Raw genomic sequence first — 22,443 nt, forward strand, 5'->3', positions numbered from 1 at the left:
CATGGACAATCTGAAATAATCACATAAGTTCAATAAGAGAACACAGCTAGGGTTTTAATCAGGGTGGGCTAAGGTGCATTCCTCCAAATGTTGTCGTTCAAGGTCTCACTGTCATTACCTGTGTGAGCATTGAAGTCCCTCAGAAAAATTACAAAATCCCCAGTAAAAGCACTCGCACATCTCTCCAAGGACTCCAAGAAGTGTGGGTACTCTGAACTGTTGTTTGATTCATTACACAAAGGGGGAGGGAAGCTACCCTCTCATCCACTGGGGTCAAGGCATCGATCCACAGGAGAAATAAGTATGCCTACATCTGCTTGGCAACTCTCTCCATGGGAGATGATGCCATGTCTGACCTGGCAGATAGAAACATATTTTTAGGGTCTGCAGAATCTCATCAGGAGTTTCAACTCCTACCCAATGCTTCCTCAAAGCGACGCGTGTGTGCAAACGTGCACTCCTTTCACCATCTGAGCGCACATGTTGGCGTGCACACATACATTTCCGCCAAAGTTAAATCTACAAACAGAACACGGAACCATTCCCACTTCGAGCTCTGAGTTGGGACCAAAAGAACAAGATCCTGGATACAAACGGCTAAAATTTGTGCCTTGGAGGCAATTCTGGGCTCTGCCTAGGACATAGGGTATGATGCTTGTCATCTTGGGGGACTGAAAGTGGAGTCACTGCACACACTGCAGGAGCTGAGGTAACTCTGGCTTCTTGTTAGGATTTGCCTTGAAAATGTTCCTGTTGAGGTACTCGGGTATCTCCCACTTATCCGGGGGTTGAAGGGGCAGGAAAGAACATACTTTGTTCTCCTCACCCACTTCATCCAATTTCTCCAGGTAGCACCTCAATGTGTTCCCAGGCTAGCCGGGATCGTCAGCATGTAATGTCCTCCATGAAGCCTCTTGTCGGTGGAACATGTCATGAAGACTCATCTCATGAAGACTCAAGACTCTCATCAAGAGGGGGGCCCAGGAGGCATTCCCAGAAGATGACTGAGTCACATCCTCTTGATGTGCAGGAGCAGTTCCTCTATTATGAGCCCCTCCTGGATGAGGTAGATTCCAGAGCCCAACAGAATCTTATGTCCATAAAGGTTATGAGTAGGATCACAGTAGCATGTAGTAGTACGATGTGGAATGACAAAGTTACATTGGCAGAGACCAACCCTCACTAAAAACAAATTTGACTTACTGCCAGCAATGTAGACCAAACTCTGACGCCGGTTTTAGAGGGATCAGAGGGACACAGGTTAACGCCTTTGACAAACAGTTGACAAACACATGCACAATGGTTGGGTGAACTTCCATGCATGCTACTGGATTCTTTTGAGGGTATAGTGCTGGTCCATTTTTCCTTCGCCAAGACGATAACACAGTATGCCTGCTGGAACTCAAGTTTTACTTCCTGATTGGTCTTCCTCTCCAAAACTCACAAATAGATCTTACTATGGAAGTGAAACAGTGCTAACCTCCAGTGGTTGCAACACACTACGACTGTGAATCCAACGACCTCCCCTCACAGTCCACATGATTTTGCACGTGTCAGCCAAAACGGATATACGCCATTGTAACTTGTTTAGGTCTACCAGGCCTTACTGGCATTCTCACACCAACACTCTTCACCTGAGTGGCCAAGATATACAGACTTACGAGTCTGATAATACCACCACAAAAATGATAATCAAACTGCAACCTACGGTGTTCTGGTGGCAAAGGCAAGTATGGCTACTCTTATGTTTGAACATGGTATTGACTATATCTGTGGTGCGCACAAAGTCCAATAACAAAACACCATCTGGGTTCAGATGAGTTGTGACATTCTTTTCAATCTGGCCCTTTCAGAGCTCATTGCCATTGTCACCCAAGAATAACAGAATGTCCACCAGTACTGCTCTCCAGTACTCCCTCCAATGATTCCAAAGACGGTGGGTACTCTGATCTGTTGTTTGATGTCAGATAGCAGAGCATTGAGCCGGAAGACATAAGAATGGCCACAACAACTAAGCAGCTCTCAATGGGGACAAATCTAGGATGGAAAAGAGTCCAACTCTCCTTCAGAGGACTAGTTCCCAAGCCAAAATGAAGCATTTAGGCAAGTCTATCATTTTTAGGTGGATTGTCTTGATCTCCCACAACAGCTCAGGATCCTTACCTGCCAGAACCCTGATGGTCCATGTCCCTAGAGCCAGTTTCTGTAGCTAGGGATCTCAAAGCCAAGGTCCCTACCTGGCTGGGCCAATAAAGTGCAGACCATCAAGAGGCACTTCCAGGCCTGGCTTATGGGCAAGGGAAAACTTGGTTCAATATTGTTTAAAGGGAGTTATGAGCCGTGCATTTTCTGGTCCCTCATCTTGCCCTATGTGACTTTACCAGCTGACAATTGAGCATCTAGGATAACTGAGACACACTGTCACCTTAATGCAGTCGAGGGTTCAAGGAGGAGAGAATAAACAATTCAAGAATAACAAAAAGCATCTCAGCAACCACAGTCACTCACACAAGAAAATAATCAATGTACAGTAGATTCTAGTGAGTGAAACAGCATTTAAAATGCATCATAGAATCCAGCCTCAACCTCAGCCCAGGGTCTTCATGTGCAGATATCCCAACTCTGCCCAGTTGGTTCACACAGACACACACACTCATTCACGTAGCAAAACCATGCAGATTAATCCCCTGGTTGAACCATGCTATCCCATTAATGTCCCGGACCTGGTAATTAGTGCATTAGTGAGCGTAAATGATGACTAGGAGACCACGTAACCTTTTAATTGGTGTCATGCTCCACTCCTGCTTGGCAATGATTGATCTCTATGTCACCATTACCATGGCAACTACATTTAGATGGATGTGACATGAGAAAAGATGACATGTTCGCCTGTACATCAAATTTTCAAATCCAAGATTACAGTGGTCATGGACCTAATGTCTTTGTTAAGGGGGGAGGTTGAGACAGAGGGTACCACATGATGAGCTTTTCTAATTACATCATGATTAGGTCATTTAAATCAATGAATTAACCACCTTTGACAGAAGAGGAGGAAAAGTCACCTGTAGTATTATGATTACAAAATTCGTAGTGTTGTATAAAAGACCTGCATGCAATACTTGCGGAAAACTGCAAGTGTCTTAACTGAAAATATTTCCGGTGGAAATAAATTTACTGTGTTGAATATCACTTGATTAAAAGTCTAATACAGTGGAGCCTCGGTTTTCAAACACAATCCGTTCCAGAAGGTTGTTCGAGAAGTAAATCGTTTTAATTCAGAATAATATTTTCCCATTACAAATAATGGAAAACTATTTAATCCGTTCCAAGACAAAAAAAAACCCTACCTTTTTTAAGCATTTTTTCATTTGCGCATTTAATCCAATCACGCAACTGCTGTGCACCGCCGAACACACAACCGTAGCGCATCGCCGACCGTGCAACTACACCGCGCTGGTCGCATTCTTGTGACAGAGCCGTCGCTGAAATTTGAAATTTAAAGTCCCGATGTACTTTCCAAAATTTAAGTGTACTTCAGTGCGCAGGGAGCTTAATTTTGTCCAATCGCGCAACTGCAGCGCACTGCCGAACATGCAACCGTAGCGTGTTGCAGACCGCGGAACTGCACCGCGCTGGTCGCATTATTGTGACAGAGCGGTTGCTAAAATTTTGAAAATATTTTTTAAGTCCTAATGTACTTCCCAAAATTTACTGTATTTTCCGGACTATTAGGCGCACCTAAAAACCTAAAATGTTCTCAAAAGCCGACAGTGCGCCTTATAGTTCGGTGCGCCTTATATATGGATCAATTGATGAATTTGTTGATCCATACTGGTTATACACAGTGCTCTGTCAAAATGTTTAAGTACGTTTTAGTACAACTAGTAAATTACAAGGTTGTATCGCTTCCCAGCATTACGGCAACCGTGGTCAGAGGGCGTCACTGAATAGCTGTTGTACCCGTGAGGCTATTTCATTTCAAAATAGGCTGATCCGTTAATGTTTCGAGTAAATTTATGGATCGATATGGAAGGGAAACACAGGTAAGCAGTACCAATGTGTTAGATCAAACTTTAGTCAGTTCCGATCATTTTATAGAAGCTCGTTTGAGAAACGCGATTGTTTACACTTTGCCGAGGCTCATGGGATTCTGCGACCTGAGGCTCATGAGAGTTTGCGGGTGGCTAATGCTATAGTGATAGCTGCTATACGCATGAGGCTGTTTCATGTCAAAATAGCCTGCGCTGTTAATGTTTTGAGTAGATTCACGGGTCGATATGGAAGGGAAACATAGGTAAGCAGTACCCATGCGTTTGTGCTGGGTTTAGGATTCAAAGTAGTAGTCTTTTGCCCAGTGCTATATTGGCCTCTCCCCACAGATTAAAGCAAAGTAAAAAGTAAATTTGTATTAATTTGCTAATTAGGGTCCCAAAATATGGAGGGAAACTGGAGGCGCACAAAAGTAAAGTTCCTTAAATTCCACTGGTAAATTTTCTAGTCAGTAATGATTTGGAGAGCCATGTAATTTACTGGTATAGGTTCATTGTTTTTTGTTTTATCAAGTCCACAGTTAACACAGCTGTCTACTCAGAGATGTTTTAAGGACTTTTTGCTCCCCTCTGCCAACGAAATTTTAGGCCATAATGATTTTATTTGCCAGCAGAATTGGGATTTCCCACAAAGCCTGGTTTAATAGCCATGAAGTTAACAGTATTGACCAGCAAACTCGTCTGACTTGCGCCCCACTGAATGGGGTACTGTCAAGAGGGAGCTGAGGGAACAGAAACTCAGAAATGTAAAAATCCTAAATTCTTATTTGATGGTCCAAAATCAGATCACATTCTCAACCCCAGGTCCAGGGAAAGGGGGAGTCATTGATGGTGTAGGTGAGTTCGATTCCCGCATATGACGGTGTGAATGTATGTGTATGAGACAAAAAAAAAAAAAAAGTTTCAGGGAAAGCTGCTCCAAGACAGTGGGCGTGTTTTGTCTGCAGGGGCTGTGCGGGGGTGCCTCATCACTTTGTGACCACAAAGTGATGAAGACTGTCATTTTTCTGGCAGGGCCGGTGCAAGGAAAGGATATATGCGCTGGAATGCCACCCCTTTGTGTGTCATGGGCACCCATCTGTATCATTAGTTTCAAACAATACATCATTCAAATAAAGCTATTGACCTCTATTGGTAATTACATTATTATACAGTAAACACATCTTGATAATACATTATGCATTTGTAATTTCAGCATATTGGAAAAAACACTGATGATTATGAAAATCTGTTGGATTGATAAAACAAGTGCTTTGTTATGCTTAGCAAGAAGATATTATCCAGTGATTTATTGTAGTTTTCACTTGGAACAATTTCACATTTACTTGCTAAATTGAGTTCAAGATTACATTTTTGTCATTCTAACTATTATTCTTGGGGTTTCATCTTTGCTGTAAATATGGAAGGATGGTCTAACAGGCATCATGAGTGAATGCTTAAACTTGACAGCACAAAGGAAAAATCTCCTGGGGAAACATGAGTTATTTTTTTCCATACTGACAAACAAGAGACAAGCATCACTTCAGCAGATACCCATGCACTTCTGAAAAGTCTGTCAATTATGCAGAGAGCATTCAGTCATCCCTTTCAGATGAGATGGTATATGACTCTTTGTACATGCAATTTCTGTAGCTCACGTTGCACGTGCTTTGTTCAAACACGAATACACCATTAGAAAACAAAACTGTTCCATGGATCATGTTTACGGAAGTATGTCTCCTATTGGAAGCATTTTAAAACAACACCAATAGGTTTCTACGTAAATGCTGTGAACAATGTGTAAAGGGCTTGTGACAGATATTCTATGTAAGCATCCAACAAAAGTATGCCACAACCAAAACCACACAACAGCAACCCTCATGTTTGTTATACGTAACGTACTCTGCCTTGCAATTGTATGGCGACCAGTCCAGTAAGTACTCTATCGCTTGACCAACATGAGCTGGAATTAGGTCCTGCTCATCTGCAACTTTCACACAGACAAATACAAAGTTTAACAGTATTTCTTCCACCAAGTGTTGTTTTACAGGACAACCACTTAAGACTGAATACTTTTGTATGTTTGTGATTTCACTGCGGCTAAACAACATAATTTCTGTATTGTTTTGATTGGAATTTTAAAAAATGCCCAATTTGGCAAAAAGCCTGAACAGCAATAACAACAACACATACTCTTAAGCACTGCATAGGCGGGATGCCCATTGATCACAACGAGGATGACGGGCTGGCACGATTGGGGGGGGGGGGCATTACTGGGCCCAATGAAACAGGTTCTATTTGAGACACATGGAAGGTGGGGTGAAGACTGTGGTCGTGAGCTTTTGATGTCGAGCACATGGATTCATCAAGGCTCCTTTCTTTCTGATAAATGTAAAAAATAAATCAAGAATTCATTGAACTTAGTTGTTCCCATTTTCACATGGTGGCTTTCTTGCAAGCCTACCCTTGTACTTGTGACATGACTATTTAGACTGGATTTATACAGCATGGTTCAAGTCATACAATTCTTGTTGTTTGCGCTCAGATGACACAATTCACCACAGTGCTACTTTGACCAGACAAATCGTTGTTACCTAATCTAGCAACACTCTTAAGGCTACAAATCCTAACATGTTTGAGCGACAGGAAACAAAATGCAATTCTGAGCCATTTACAAGTCAGTAGTCGTCTTGCATAACCAAACATCAAAGCTTGGTTATCAATAAACATGCAAACATATTTTTGTCACTTGATTAGACAGTTCTCTCTTTGGTTTACATAGTTGCGAGAGAGGACTCATACCCGTCGCTCAACTACATCACTGGACATCTGTTTTAGCCATGCCCAAAAAATTAGGAACACAGACAGAAAAATACATGATTGTTGTATGGACACAATTCAGTGTTACACAAATCAAAGCCTTTCTTATGTTTCCAAAATTTTCTTCAGATATGGTATTGTTTAATCTCGTCAGAAACAAATCTAGGAATTTACTTGACAGGCCCTAAACATTGAAGTTGATATCACTGACCAGAATTGACAATTTATTTATTTGCAATTTGTGTATTTGCACACACTGCCTGTTTTATGTGTCAGGTGAACGTTCACACAGTCATACTGTACTCTATATTTGTTCCTGGTATGTGAAATATAAATGTAAATACACAGTCCAAAAATATTGGACACTGGTGTTACAATGTTGAGCATTTGGATCTTTGGTATTATTACTGCCTTATGGAATTGTTAGAAACCGTCTATCTTTCCATTTTCCAACGCCCAGTATCTCAGGTGAACTGGAAACTATCCTAGCTGACTTGGAGCGAGAGCTTGGGTTCTGGTTGCCAATGCAGGGTACATCAAGCCAAATAACCAATCACACCTAAGGCTTTTTGAAAGCAGAGTTGTCAAAACATCTGTCTTGGGGCCATTTACGACCTGCAGGATGATATTTTGCTACCCCATCAAAGTTTAATGTTAGTACAGCCCCCAACATTTTTGCCATACTCTTGCCTTGGGCATTTTTTTGTCACTTATGGCCTACCATAGCTCAGGCTGAGGACTTCCTTCGAAGATTTGGGCGAAGCAAAATTCTGAAGTTGTCACATGCCCGTGCCATAGGACACTCAGCCGGCAACTTCTCTCAGCCACGGCCCTTTCCTCACTGTAATGACTATCACCTGCTCCCTCTTGATACTTTGTGAATTTAAGACCTGCCCGGGTTTCTCCCAGTCAGTGTCTACTGTTGCTTCCCGTCTGTTTCTGCTCCTGTTGTTCCAGTCCTGCTCGTCCATTTCCCCCAGTCTCGTGTGGAGGCTCATGGTAAAAACCCGTTCCTGTATCTTTTCCTGATCCGAGTGGACTTCTGTTTCTTGCCCACTGTCCGTGATCCACTGTCCCGCCTGTGTCTTTGTTCGCCCAACCCCCTTCCCTTCAATAAACCCTGGTCTAAGGTGCCTTTGATTGCCCTGCTCCACTCATTCCTGACAGTGACACCAAGTGGAAGCACAATATATCCTGTCACTCAGTCCCAGTCATGCCTTTTTCAAAACCTGCTGCGTAGAGAAAAGTTGGTGATAAGAAAAGCCAATTTCAAGAAAAACAGGAGGAAGACTGTTTTTTTTAATTTGCTGAGCACAGGATCACCTCGAAATGTCTTGAATGCACAAAGAAATTTGCAGTACTCAAGAGTTTAGATGTAATTATTCAAATAAGGAGACGTGTGAGAGTAGCACCAATATTGCTTATGTTCTTTAGAGAAAGTAATTCTCTCAATTGTTAATAAAGATTGAAACATTTAGATTATTTATTTTTTGGAATACTTGAACCCTTTTTTAGTGGAATACCTGATACGGCCCAGACACACCCAGATTCTGTCACCAGCGGTTCTCACATAAAGTGAGTTTGAGACTCCTGGTTTTGAGTCTTTGATTAACTAAAGAAACATGTTTCTGGAATGTGTGAGGAAGCCAGAGTACTGGAAAAAAATTACAATACAAACATAGTGTGTTACCCACCCACCATGCCTTGGAAATCCTCAGAATTAAATATGTGTGTTCGTATACCAACTAACATGACATGAGCCATTGAGGCCTTTTGTGTGAAGTTATAATATGTAAGAAAAATATCCAATCCAGTAATGAAGCAGCAATATGATATCTGATTAAGGTGTCCAATTAGAGAGTAAATAGGACAAGATATGAATGCAGATTATGGCTTTTAAATTATTACAGCACATGCCCTCCTTTCAGTAGGTGACACAATATCCCCCTTTTTCTTTACTACCCTTTGTCTCTCCTCGCAGACCCCCACTGTGCTGCAGAGACTGTGAATTGCTTTGTTAATTTGTTCATTTCCCAGTGCACCTCTATCCTGCAGACTTAACTTGTTATTAAGCACAGCACGACCATCAGATATGAGGAGCGGGCATTATGATGGGGCATTTAAGGAGAGCTAGAGGACAGGTTCAGATTGCATCTATAATCTTCAAGGATAGATGTGATGACACCACCGCCAGTCACTCATTTTATTGTTTAAGCCTCATTTGAGTCTTGCTTCTGTAAAACCTCAATGCCCTTTTGTGTCAGAAAAGCTCATTAGGGTTTGCCGTGGATCAATTAATTTTTCAATTGAAGGATGTGCTCTTATATACTACATTAATTCAAATATGACCGGAGCCTGCGATGTGATGTTAAAAAACAAACAAACAAAAAAAAAACAGAACCATTAATAAATTAGTTACACATCTCACTGTGATCAAATAAGTTTATTCGCTTTTTGGTCACTTCATTGAATAACTTACAATATGCTAAGTTCATGATTGTTACTGCATTGCATTGTTATATTGAGTGGACCATTGTTGCCCAAGGCACTTGTTGATTACATTTAAAGGACAAATGACCCACAGTTGCTTAAAGTTTAACACCGTTTATTTGCTAAATCTACTTTTCCTGCTTAATGACAATATAAAATGTTCACTTAAGGGTTATTCCCAGAGGTCAAACTTGGTTCAGTCTCTAATTCTATAAATTGTGTTTGTCGTGTGTGTTTGTCGTGTGTGTGCGTGCATGTTGGCACTGCCTGTTCACATGCATGTGTTTGTACAGTTTGAATAGTGTGAAGTTTTGTACAGTTGAATTGCCAAGAATATATTAAAGACATAAACCTTATTCAACCTTATTTTATTGGCGTTTTTAACATTACAGTAACTCGACATGAGGAAAAATAATATTCGCGTAATTTTCGGACTATAAGTCTTGGTTTTTTTCGTAGTTTGGGTGGGGGGGGGGGCTTATACTGAGGAGCGACTTATAGGTGAATTTTTTCACAAATTTTGAAAAAAAAAAAAAAAAAAAAGGGAAACTGCGATGTAGCAAGGGATTGCTGTAATTTGAATTTCAAGTGACGTCAGCGGCGCGGCGGTTGTTTACATAAAGAACAAAGATTCGATCACGGGATGACGAAGATGATGAAGGGCCCTACGTACTACCGGCATCATTAGCTGCTTTGTTTGTAAGTGACACGGAGGACGATAAATCTGAAGGATTTAATGATTTGGAGTGACACAGAAGGTTTGAAAAACTATTATGGCTTTTATGCACGCCCGGTCCTACTCGACGGAGCTCTCTTTCACCTCCGTGGATGGAGGTCGGGCGCCGGTGCTCGGCCGTGTTGCTGTCCGAGGACGGTGGATGGGGGTCGGACATGGCTTTTACGCAAGCCCGCTGGAGCTCTCTTCCACCTCCGTGGCTGGAAATGGCACCTCCGGGGATGGAAGTCCACGCCGCCGCACGCCTGGAAGTCCACGCCGGTGCTTGGGGCCGTGTGGCGGTGAACTATTTGTGTTATCGTTATTTGATATATTTTATTTCGTGGAGCAACTTGTATATGTTTTTATCATTACAGTTCAGTAGTTGTTGCCTCGTTGAACTCTTGTTTTGTTAGATAAAGAGCCGTTTACAAAACCCACGTCTTTGCTTGTACTTTGTTAATGCTACAATACAGTTATATGCTAGATCTGTGGAATAACGACGAGGCTGACGTCAGGGTGCACGGGCTGCGTTGTTGACAAAGGACGAGAAATTTGATAGATGTATTTCATGATTTGGAGTGACACAGATGGTTTGATAATATTGTTCTAATATGATAGTTATTTGAAAAATGCTGTATATATCGTTATATGGGTCTGTGGAATAATTAGAAACAAGTCCGACGTCAGCGGCGCGGCGCATATGCTGCGCATACGCGGCATTGTTGACATAAAGGACAATCGATGGATTTAATGAATTGGAGTGACACAGATGGTTTTATAAACATGTTATTTATGTAATAGTTATTAGGATAACTCTTAATGTTACGTCAGGCCCGTTCTCAGCTCTTTGTTTGTGTTTATGTCATGTTAGCATGCATATCGTTTAGCCTGTTGTTGCTCGTTCATGTCTGTTCTTGGTGTTGGATTTTGTCGAATAAATTTCCCCCAAAATGCGACCTATACTCCGGAGCGATTTATATATGTTTTTTTTCACGTTATTGTGCATTTTATGGCCAATGCGACCTATATTCCGGAGCGACTTTTAGTCCGAAAAATACAGTAGTAGAAAAAAATAATAGGAAAACATTTATAAAATAAAAAAATAAATTAAAAATCCTTGTAACCTTGTGACACGGTTTGGCTAGATATACATTTTAGATTTTTTTTATTTTAATATTCAAATTAAGTACTCTTTGTAATTAACCACTTGGTTAATTAACTGTTTAATAAAATGTAACAGGGTCCAGAGGCACATGCCAACATTTGATGCATTAGCATCCAATTCCCTCATACACATTTCTTTGGAAACAAACTTAAAACATTCAATAAATGTCATAGCTTGTGACTGTTTCGTCTTATATATCTTTACAAAGTATCAATGCATGCTCACAGAAGACAATGAGAAGAATGTGATAGTTAAAAAAAATAATTAAAAGGTAAAACCAACGACAAATTTGTACTGACTCTTAATCTGTCACTCCAGATGGCACATATGTAACACTTGCAACTCAACAGTCTTAGGTATCTGTGGACACATTTGACAGCTCACTTGGTAGTAAACATTTTGCTTCTGCTCTGTTTGAAGCCTCTTGTTTCATGTGCTGGTTAGATATTGGAAACCAATCCAATGGTGTGATTGAAACACTGTGGGTTGTGGAAATTATTCGAATAAGCAATTAGCTTTGAGTTACTTATTCATGGCTAAAGTAAGGCACACTTGAGTGTGTTGGAGGATGAAGGAGACCAATTGTTATCTATAACTGTCTGTCAAACATGAATACATAAATATGTGTGCTTGCCTTAAATTACTTCAAACCCAAGGGATACAAGGGGGTTGTTTTGTGTAGTTCCTAATGAAGTGTGGTGTGAGAGTAAAGGTGTAGACGTACCACTCAAACAAGGATGGCTCAAAACCTCAAAGCAATTAATCTACAGAGTACATTCATTACATTGTGGCAACTGTGTAGCAATAATAGCAGAGTGAAGCGTCACTGTGGGCTTGTTATTGTTTAGGTTCTTTACCTGTCATTTTAAATCATCGTGGATGGACCGTCTATATCAGTGCTCCCCAACCACCGGGCTGCAAAAATTATGAAAATAACAACTTCCACTTTTGGAGAGAAAGTGTCACTTAATGTCTGAATATCAACGATTCAAGGAATACGTACATAAAAAAAGCAAAATATGTTCTTGTTCCACTTAAACAGTCATAATGTATAATATCCATCCATCCATCCATCTTCTTCCGCTTACCCGGGGACAGGTCACGTGGGCAGCAGTTTTAGGAGGGACTCCCAGACTTCCCTCTCCCTAGCCACTTAATCCAGCTCATCCCGGGGGATCCCAAGGCGTTCCCAGGCCATCTGAGAGACATAGTCTCTCCAGCGCATCCTGGGTCATCCCCAGGGTCTCCTACTGGTGGGACATGCCCGGAACATCTCCCCAGGGAGGCGTCCAGGAGGCATCATGAGGAGATGCCCGAGCCACCTCATCTGGCTCCTCTCAACGTGGAGGAGCAGCGGCTCTACTCAGAGTCTCTCCCGGACGACCGAGCTTCTCACCCTGCGGAGGAAACTCATTTCGGCCGCTTGTATCCTGGATCTCATTCTTTCGGTCACGACCCATATCTCGTGACCATAGGTGAGGGTAGGAGCACAGATCGACCGGTAAATCGAGAGCTTTGCCTTTTGGCTCAGCTCTCTCTTCACCACGACGGATCGGTGCAGCGTCGGCCGTAATGGGAACGCTGCACCGATCCGCCTGTTGATCTTGCGCTCCCTCCTGCCCTCACTTGTGAACAAGACCCCAAGATACTTGAACTCAGGACGCAGGATCTCATCCCTGATCCGGAGAGGGCATTCCACCCTTTTCCGACCGGGGACTATGGACTCGGATATAGAGGTGCTGACCCTCATCCCGACCGCTTCACACTCGGCTGCGAACCGCTCCAGTGAGAGCTGGAGATCATGGCCTGAAGAAGTCAACAGCAACACGTCATCTGCAAAAAGCAGAGATGCAATGCTGAGGTCCCCAAACTGGACCCCCTCAACGCCTCGGCTGCACCTAGAAATTCTGTCCATAAAAATTATAAAAAGAATCGGTGACAAAGGGCAGCCTTGGCGGAGTCCAACCCTCACTGGGAATGAATCCGACTTACTGTCGGAAATGCGGACCAAACTCTGGCATCGGTGATACAGGGACCGAACCGCCCTTATCAGTTGGCTCGGCACACCGTACTCCTGAAGCACCCTCCACAGAACCTCCCGATGGACACGGTCGAACATCTTCTCCAAGTCCACAAAACACGTGGACTGGTTGGGCGAACTCCAATGCACCCTCGAGGATCCTGCCGAGGGTGTAGAGCTGGTCCACTGTTCCACGGCCAGGACGAAAGCCACACTGGTCCTGAATTCGAGGTTCGACCTCCCAATGGACCCTCCTCTCCAGCACCCCTGAATAGACCTTACAAGGGAGGCTGAGGAGTGTGATCCCCCTGTAATTGGAACACACCCTCCGGTCCCCCTTCTTAAAGAGGGGAACCACCACCCCAGTCTGCCAATCCAGAGGCACCGTCCCCGATGTCCACGGAATGCTGTAGAGACGTGTCAGCCATGACAGCCCCACAACATCCAGAGCCTTTAAGAACTCCGGGCGGATCTCATCCACCCCCGGGGCCCTGCCACCGAGGAGCTTTTTAACTACCTCAGTGACTTCGACCCCAGAAATTGGAGAGTCCGCCTCAGAGTCTCCACAATGGAAGGCGTGTTGGTGGAATTGAGGAGGTCTTCGAAGTATTCTCCCCACTGACTCACGACGTCTCGAGTCGAGGTCAGCAGCACGCCATCTCCACTGTAGACAGTGTTGACTGTGCGCTACTTTCCCCTCCTGAGACGCTGGAGGGTGGAAAAGAATTTCCTCGAAGCTCCCGGGTAGTCATTCTCCATGGCCTCGCCAAACTCCTCCCACGCCCGTTTTTTTGCGTCAGTAACCGCCGAAGCCGCGTTCCGCTTGGCCATCCGGTACCTGTCAGCTCCCTCCGGAGTCTCGCAGGCCAAAACAGCCCGATAGGACTCCTTCTTCAGCTTGACGGCATCCCTTACCGCCGGTGTCCACCAGCGGGTTCGGGGATTGCCCCCACGACAGGCACCAACGACCTTATGGCCACAGCTCTGGTCGGCTGCCTCAACAATGGAGGTGCGGAACATGGTCCACTCGGACTCAATGTCCCCCGCCTCCCCTGGGACGTGAGAAAAGCTCTGCCAGAGGTGGGAGTTGAAGCTCTTCCTGACAGGGGATTCTGCCAGACGTTCCCAGCAGACCCTCACAGAGCGTTTGGGTCTGCCAGGTCGGACCGGCATCTTCCCCCACCATCGGAGCCAACCCACCACCAGGTGGTGATCAGTTGACAGGTCCGCCCCTCTCTTCACCCGAGTGTCCAAAACATGCGGCCGCAAATCTGATGACACGACTACAAAGTCGATCATCGAACTGCGGTATGTATAATGATTGAGTCTTTACCCATCTTGTTCAATTTGAACATATTGAGTACTGCAGCAAAAATAACTGTCCAATCAAATGAGCAGACTGTAGACAAATGCTGGAATGTACGTGCTACAACTTTGACGGTTGATGGTTTGAGAAAATTGGAATTGTTTCTGAGCTCGTGAGTCCGTTTGTATTGTCTGTGTACACTACTGTACAAATATTTGAGATCACACATACTCTGATTTTGCGTGCATGTGTGCCTGTGTGTAGGTGCACACGTATGTTTGTGTGTGTACGTGTGTCTGTGTGTGTGTGTGAGGGGGGGGGTCTCACCCGCAGCTTCTTTCAGCCAGTTGCTTCATGCCTCATTGGGATTTATATTGATTGGTCCAGTTTCTCTGTTTTCACTCTTCTATTTTGGTCGACTGATGCTGCTCTAAGAAACCCATTGGCCTTTGCTAAGACTCCTTTAACTGCTCCAGGACCCTCAGATAAAATTGCCTTTAAAAGGCTGGATAAGCTACGGTCACCAGAATTTGAAGAAAAAGAGAAGTCTTTGGAAAAAAAAACCACCTCTAGAAGGGCACAAACATACACTGCAATACAATCAATGAATCTAAAGTTCACATGGCAAGCATGTGTTTTCCATTGCTTCTGATTTAGCAAGCCAATTAAATGACTCCATAATCCAAAATGAGTTGGGTTGGGGTGGAAAAAAATGTTCTCATAATTCTGACCTTAACTCCATAAAATACTTTCAGCATGAACTAAAATGAAGATGTCAGATAAGTGCCACCCCTCAAGAATGACCTCATCAGTGTTTTTTTTTTTTTCAATGAATGAAAAATAATGGCCAGAAAAATTCAAAAATCGTCTCACAAGTCTTTCAGAACAGTGTTAGATGTTTGAACAATATAGGTTGCTGTGTGTCTCCTTTTTTGTATTGGTTTCTGATTGCCCGAGAGGATTGTAACATTGCACCTGTCCCTGCTTCAGTTAATCCTGTATGTCTGAAGCATGACTCATCTTTCAGCAAAAGGCCAGATTAGTTTGACAGCAAGTGGAATCGAAACAGAGCTAGTGGGTGGCGGGTGTGATAGCAATGTAAAACAGTGAATTGTGGTAAGGCGTGATAAATGCAGTAGTTACTACCACCAACTCTCCAACACTGAGTTTTGCAAGTAGAGGATTTCTATACTTCGATGCTCATTTACTCCTTATACCATAAATGTTTGCCACACTCATATAGTAATACCCAATAGCACAGAATTGAATATCAGCAGTCACACTTAACCTGTCAGGGCAGTTGTGGGTAGGATGAAAAATATTTTACCATGAGAATGAATCAAGCCCCAAAACACATACAAACATGCACACACCCCAGGCTCTCAGTCAGTCTCAGAAATAAATTTGTTTTATTAGTTTAGGAGTTCCAATCCCTCATTCCCCTTCACTCCCCTTCACACTTGTTTTGCCCATTTGTCTCTCTCCTCCGTTACTGCGCTCGCTCCCTTTTGTGTGTGACTTTTATCTCTGCCTGCATTCCCTCCCTCCACCAGCATCCCTCTGAAGTCGTGGCTTTGCTGGAGGCTGACACAGCCAGGCAATTGAACTCAACTGAGCAATTGCTTTGACTGGCCATGCTAAACTACACCCTAGATTAAATGACTGATGCTTGAATGCCAGTATTGATTGTTTCTTTTCGCCTGTTCATTCCAAGACTCCAGGTGTCACTTGGTACGATCCCAAAGACCGTTTACCAAATCACATATGCACGTTACTTGTTGGTGTGTGCGTGTGATTTCATAAGATTATCTTTTACCAAGATCCAAAATAGCTAGCGCTAAATTGCAAGTTCACTGAGAAATTGTGTGCACTGTTGCCACAAGTGATGGAGTCTGCAGCACTTAAATTTGATTCATGTACCTAGGGTAGCACTGATGATTTTAAACTTTAGCAATAACATTAGTCATGATGACTTTGTTTCATATTTTACACGTATCTAAAGAAATTTAATTTTTATCATCTATGAAAGAAATCAAACAGAATTCAAGCGGCAAAGTAAGCAAGCTCAATAAATTAATTGTACAACTGGATAGCGATGCACTTTAAGTTTGCATCTGACTTGTCTGACAAATTCATATAAAAAGCAAATACTTCCATAAGAAAAATATAGCATTTCTTTGTGATATGAATATTGCATAGGCCATATTGCAGTCCTACTTTCTAATTCATTCATTATATTTGGCATCTAGGGAAAATTGTCTTTTTTTTCCCCAAAATACACTGGAGATACAAAAAGCTAGACATCGTGCATGAATGCCTGCAGTTGTTTAGATGTGACACTGAGTTCTTTTGTGACCTCCTGGATGAGTCATCAATGTGCTCTTGGGGTATTTTTTATAACCTTTTTTTCTCCATTTGTGGATAATGGCTCTCACCTGGTTTTGCTGGAGCACTAAGAACCTTTAGGAATGGCAATGTACCCCTTTCCAGGCTCATAGATTAGTCCATTTAGAATTGGTTTACTTTTCATCTGTTCTTGAATTTCTACATTTTCACCAACTTCATTTTGTCAGACAGATTCTTTTTAAGTGTTTAAACTGGTTTGGAGGTAATCGGGCTCGGATGTCGTAAACGAAAGTGAACTCATCGTTCCAAAAAATGTGATTAGCCACAGGTAATTCATTTTTTAACAATTAGGCTTAGTACTTTTCTACAAAGGTCCAGGTGGCTTTGAATATTTTTTCACCTCAACAAATAAAATAACAATTAAAAGACTCCATGTTATGTTTACTTGGATTGCATTTGTCTTTTATTAAAATGTGTTCGATGATCTTAAACATTGCTGTGGGAAGAGCATGCAAAAAAAAGGAATTTTAGAACAGCACAAATACTTTTTTACCGGACCCATACATGTTCCGGTAGGTATCAAAAGGTAGCAGGAATTGTGACTGTGGGGATTGAGAAAAACACTTCAGCCTCCTCCTCTACATTTGTGTCCAGTTACACACATTCCATTATCCACATTGCTCTGCATGATTCACCGACATCAGCTTCGGCTGGATGATAGCTTCATAATATGAACATGACGTGCCTGTGCTCTCAACGTGAAAACTATAGGAGCAGTTATTTCGACAAATACATTGGTTCCGTACTGTACTCGTACTTCGTAGGGACTTATTACGAATAGAAGCATCGCTCTCTCTTTGAGTTATAGTCTGACTTCAGTCACATCCCTATGTGACGTGTCCGTGCTCTCTACGTGAAAAATATAGGAGCAGTTATTTTGACAAATACATTGCTTCCTCACTGTGCTTCATATGGACCTATTACGAATAGAAGCATCACTTTCTTTTTGAGTTGTAGTCTGACTTCAGTCATATCCTTCAAGTCAATCTCAGGGGGTAAGTGACAGCACGGAACCCCCTCAGTGCACTGCCGTCCTATTACCTGTGGCAGTCATCTCACTGTCACGCTGATCAATGATTCATGTGCAGGAGGACCTTGGCCTGTTAGCTTCCTGCGCTGCTGCTCTCAGCTCGCTGGCTCCGCTGTGCTGCTGGCGCTTCAGGAAATAACGACTGGACTTTCTCTGAGTATTTCTCCAACCGTTAGTCACATTTTAGTAAGAATTCTGAGAAGATGGACACAGAAGGAGGCATGGATAGACAGCCAGGGAGAAAAAGAGTACAAGCAAAGGTTCATGTAGAGCTCCAGCCGCGCACATAACTGCCGAGTCTCTGTGTGTGTGTGTGTGTGTGTGTGTGTGTGTGTGTGTGTGTGTGTGTGTGTGTGTGTGTGTGTGTGTGTGTGTGTGTGTGTGTGTGTGTGTGTGTGTGTGTGGACGAGTGTGGCTTATACAGTGTGTACATGGGGGGAAGATATGTATTTCCTGGAAAATAAATAAAAGGTAATTGCAGGATTTTTATACAGCCCTTATATAGCGTTTTATCTACATCATACATTTCTCAAAATGTTTTAAACATTATTTTATATGAAAATGTGTATTACAGACACATTGCTACGATTTTGTTCTAACCACGGATTTGTTGTGTGGGTTTTTCCAATTATTTCCTCACATATCTAGCTATAGGTTTGTTTATTTATTTGTTTGAATTTGTATTTTTCTTATCTTATTTTTTTATTTATACAATATCTATTTATGTATTCAATCTGTTGAATCTGGCAAAGCAGACGGCTGAAAATACTACAGCAGTAAATACTACAGCCCCACTGGCTGTTTCTACGGGGAATAAACATAATCAGTAGTGAGATTAAGATTTGTAGCCAAACCAGAATATTCTCTTGGGTAATAGAAAACCACAACATGTTTCAATGTAAAGTTAACCTAGAATCTAAAAGGGCATTGCTTTGACGCAACATGTTATCCTTGACAACCACATTTCATACAAAATAAAAATATCATACTTGTCAAAGAAGTAACTTTTGGTTATTTGTATGGTATGTCATTGGCTCCTCCGCATTATTTTTTTTATAATCATCAGGCAGTCACTATTTCTTAACAGGTGAACAACATTAATGTGTGGGTGTCGATACGGGTCCATAACTGATTTAGAAACTACATTTTGCCCTGTGTGTAATGTGTAGTTTAATCATCTCTGTGCGTGGAGGTGCCAAGCTTTTGTTGTTGGAATATGACAAACAACACTGAATTTCAATTGAGTTAGTTTTGTCAAAACCAAACACAAAGCAAAAAAAACAAAATTATGCCAAGAAGTTGCTTGGATTATACCACTTTTTGGTTATACTTGAAGTGGTGACCTATGGGACTGATGTTGCTATGAATGTTCCATATGATTTTATTGTCTTCCCAAAATAAACTGAGATTTGCAATTGCCTATGCCCACATGAGCTTTAATAGTAATTAAAAAAAAATGCACTAATCAAATTTGTATGAAACATGGTGAATTGAATTGTCTGACTAACTAAGATATTGTCATTAGTATGTTTGATGTTTTTCTTTGGGATTGTTACAAATCAAATCATAAATGAATATAGTATATTATCTGTATCTTTATAGACCAAAAAGAGTCTTGCATAATGCTGTTAGGGAATTTCACATTGGTGCTTAAACTTGCTAGTGTGGGCAGCTCGCACAGACACTCCACACAACTATCCTCTCATCATCATGCCTTCTCGTCACAGCTATGTGACTTTAGATGGTAAATGTAGTAAGCTAAAGGTCAACAACTATGAAACAAAGAGTGAGCAAGACAAAAAAGGAGATACTGATGAGCAGAAATGACAAATATTCCAAGAGGGGCTTTTTAGTATGTTTTGCTGAAGAGGCGATGACAAGAGAAACAAGAAACAAGAAAAACATTTCAGATTCGCAAAAAAACAACAACCAAAAACCCAGAAACACAAAATACAGGAGCTTAATGGCGGAAATCCTGACTGATGAAGGCTGAGTTATTCCTGTTGGAACACTGATTTCTGAAACTATTGTTCTGGGAAAAAATACATTTGTATTTGAAAACTGTATTTCTTAATAAATTATGTGTTGAATTTGCTCAATTTTATTTTTTCAAGTGATAGCACACATTTAGGTTAGCTATTTTTTTTTATTTTCCTTTATTTTAAATCCATAATTCTCCCAGATACTGTCCTGTTTTTACTTAAATTATTTATTTTAGAATTCTAATTAATAAAGGACTGTTTAATTAGTATATTTCTGTGTGGCTTGAAAGTCAACACCTGAATGTCAGCAACCTTGAAATTTGTATTCAAACGTTGACCAGTTTGATGTTATAGTTTGGCTGTCTATTTTACAATGCACTTGTAGTTTGTACCCCTTAAGACGCGCCAGCCGCCTTGAAATATTCTTTGAAATGAGAGGATGTGATTCTGTAGTGTGAGGTTTTATTAATTGACAATCAAATCCCCCAATTAAAACAATGCTATTCCCAACATTGACTCCAACTAAACATTATACAGGGTATGGCAAAATGATATGACACATTTGTAGGTTTAATAAAATGCAAATAAATTAAAGAAACAAAACCGTTTTTATTTTTTATTTTAGATAAGTACATATAATTCCATTTTGATTTGTTTCGTTTCATTTCATTTTCTTTTCGTTTTCGAATAATACACACCGCAGCAAGCCCGGCATCAGAGCTAAGAAGCTAATCAACGCATTACGCATCAACGCACGCGCTCGCTTCTTTCTTTTAAACTAAATAAAGTTCATGACCAGCAAAATGAGTGGGGTTGCTGGACCAAGTTACTGTCAGTCTCTGATGAGACCAGACATGGACACGCACGTTCTCTGAACATCGATATGGCAATAGACTGAACATGGATGGATGGATGTCTGTCGCCATATTGATGTTCAGAGAACATGCGTGTCCATGTCTGGTCTCATCAGAGACTGACAGTTCAATTAGTGTGAACTAAATGTCTCACATTCACAAGGGTCATCAATATGGCGACAGACATCATATGGCCCTTGTAATCATGTTTTGCTTTGAAGAACCCGTACTGTGCGTCAGTTGAGAACTAAACCATTATTGGCTTAAGCTACTAAGAAGTTGCTTACATATTGTTTCATGATCCCCGTGAGAAGTTTAATCATTCCACCAAAAAATCCTAAATTATTTTTAGATATTTTCAATTATTATGGTTGATGAGCAAGAGCACAGGTCAGTTGCAAGCAGGTCCCCTTGCAAGTCCAGCCATGTCTGCGTAAAACAGTAGCTAAACCTGAACTCCGATTTTACACGCTTCGATTCCACGTGACTTTCTGTCTAACGCAGATTGGTCATGGACCCCAATTTTTTTCGTCGTAATCTCATGTTCAAGTAGTATTTTAAATGGATGATATAAGGACCGTGCAAAGCTAAATCGCTTGCGCGTAAACCTTAGCGCAAGTGATTTGATGAATTTCCGTGACAAATTTGAAGGTGTTTGATCATACGAAGTCAGGCTGTTTGATCTTCATTAGTGTTACGGATAGATATGATTGTTTTTGATTTGGAAAGGATGAAGTTCGCGGAAGCACCTCATTCACACAGTCACTCACAAGTCAAAGAGTGCAGCTGGACACAGTAGTAGAATAAGTGGCTTCTTTATTCTCTCTTCCATCCAATCACAAAGAATCAAAATGACTCCGCCTAATATTGTCATCTGCGTATTGTTTCTCTTTTAATAATGTGTCAATAGACCTTAATGTGTGCGGAGAATGCATGGTGACCCCTTTGGCTTCCCACCAACATGTTTTTCTACACAACGGAGTTTTAAGCGATTCCTAAATTATGGACCCCAAAGTCTGCATAAAATCGAGATTTAGGTGTGCATTCATCTTTTGGTATGAGCTTTTTCAGTTGTGTTGGTCATCATGTGTCGTTTGTTTTTTTGGGGGGCAGCCAGTTTGTTTGAGGGTTAGCGAGCTTGTGTAGAGCATATGGATGCCCCCAATCAACAGAAGTAAGATAGACAGTGAAGATGTTTGAAGTCTTCACAAGTTCTTTGATCTGCAATGCTTGAAGACAGCCTCTGACTGCCACCGCTGCAGTTACTTTGTGATTAGACTGCTTTTGTTTGATGTACTGAAGGTGTCACAGAAGAAATCTTGGCAGTGATTTATTTCATTTATTACTTCTTGCTTCACTGAAGTAATGCTCCCTTTAAAGATATGTTCCAAGTAAAAATGAAAGCAACACAGGACTGCAACTTTACATACATGGGACATTAAGATTTGTTTGAGCCCTGTGAATATTTTATGGAACGTTTTATTGACAGTCTTGCAAGACAATTAATTTCCTTAATGGGCAGGTGTTGGTTGTTTCTATTTAACAGTGTGTTGGATTGTTTTCCCAGTAAATAGTTTGATGAGCGAGAAGGGGAAATCCACTATCCTCCCATACCCTTTGTTGT

At 41.7% G+C, this 22,443-nt stretch overlaps 1 protein-coding gene across 1 annotated transcript in view; it reads left to right on the forward strand.

Annotated features, from left to right (window-relative positions):
• Positions 1-22,443, forward strand: part of tenm1 (teneurin transmembrane protein 1) — a 175,665-nt gene that overhangs the window by 55,676 nt on the left and 97,546 nt on the right. The gene's annotated exons all lie outside the window — the stretch shown is intronic.

The sequence above is a fragment of the Syngnathus leptorhynchus genome, chromosome 2 (assembly GCF_054491065.1).
Source record: "Syngnathus leptorhynchus isolate UIUO chromosome 2, UIUO_Slep, whole genome shotgun sequence".
Lineage (NCBI taxonomy): Eukaryota > Metazoa > Chordata > Actinopteri > Syngnathiformes > Syngnathidae > Syngnathus > Syngnathus leptorhynchus.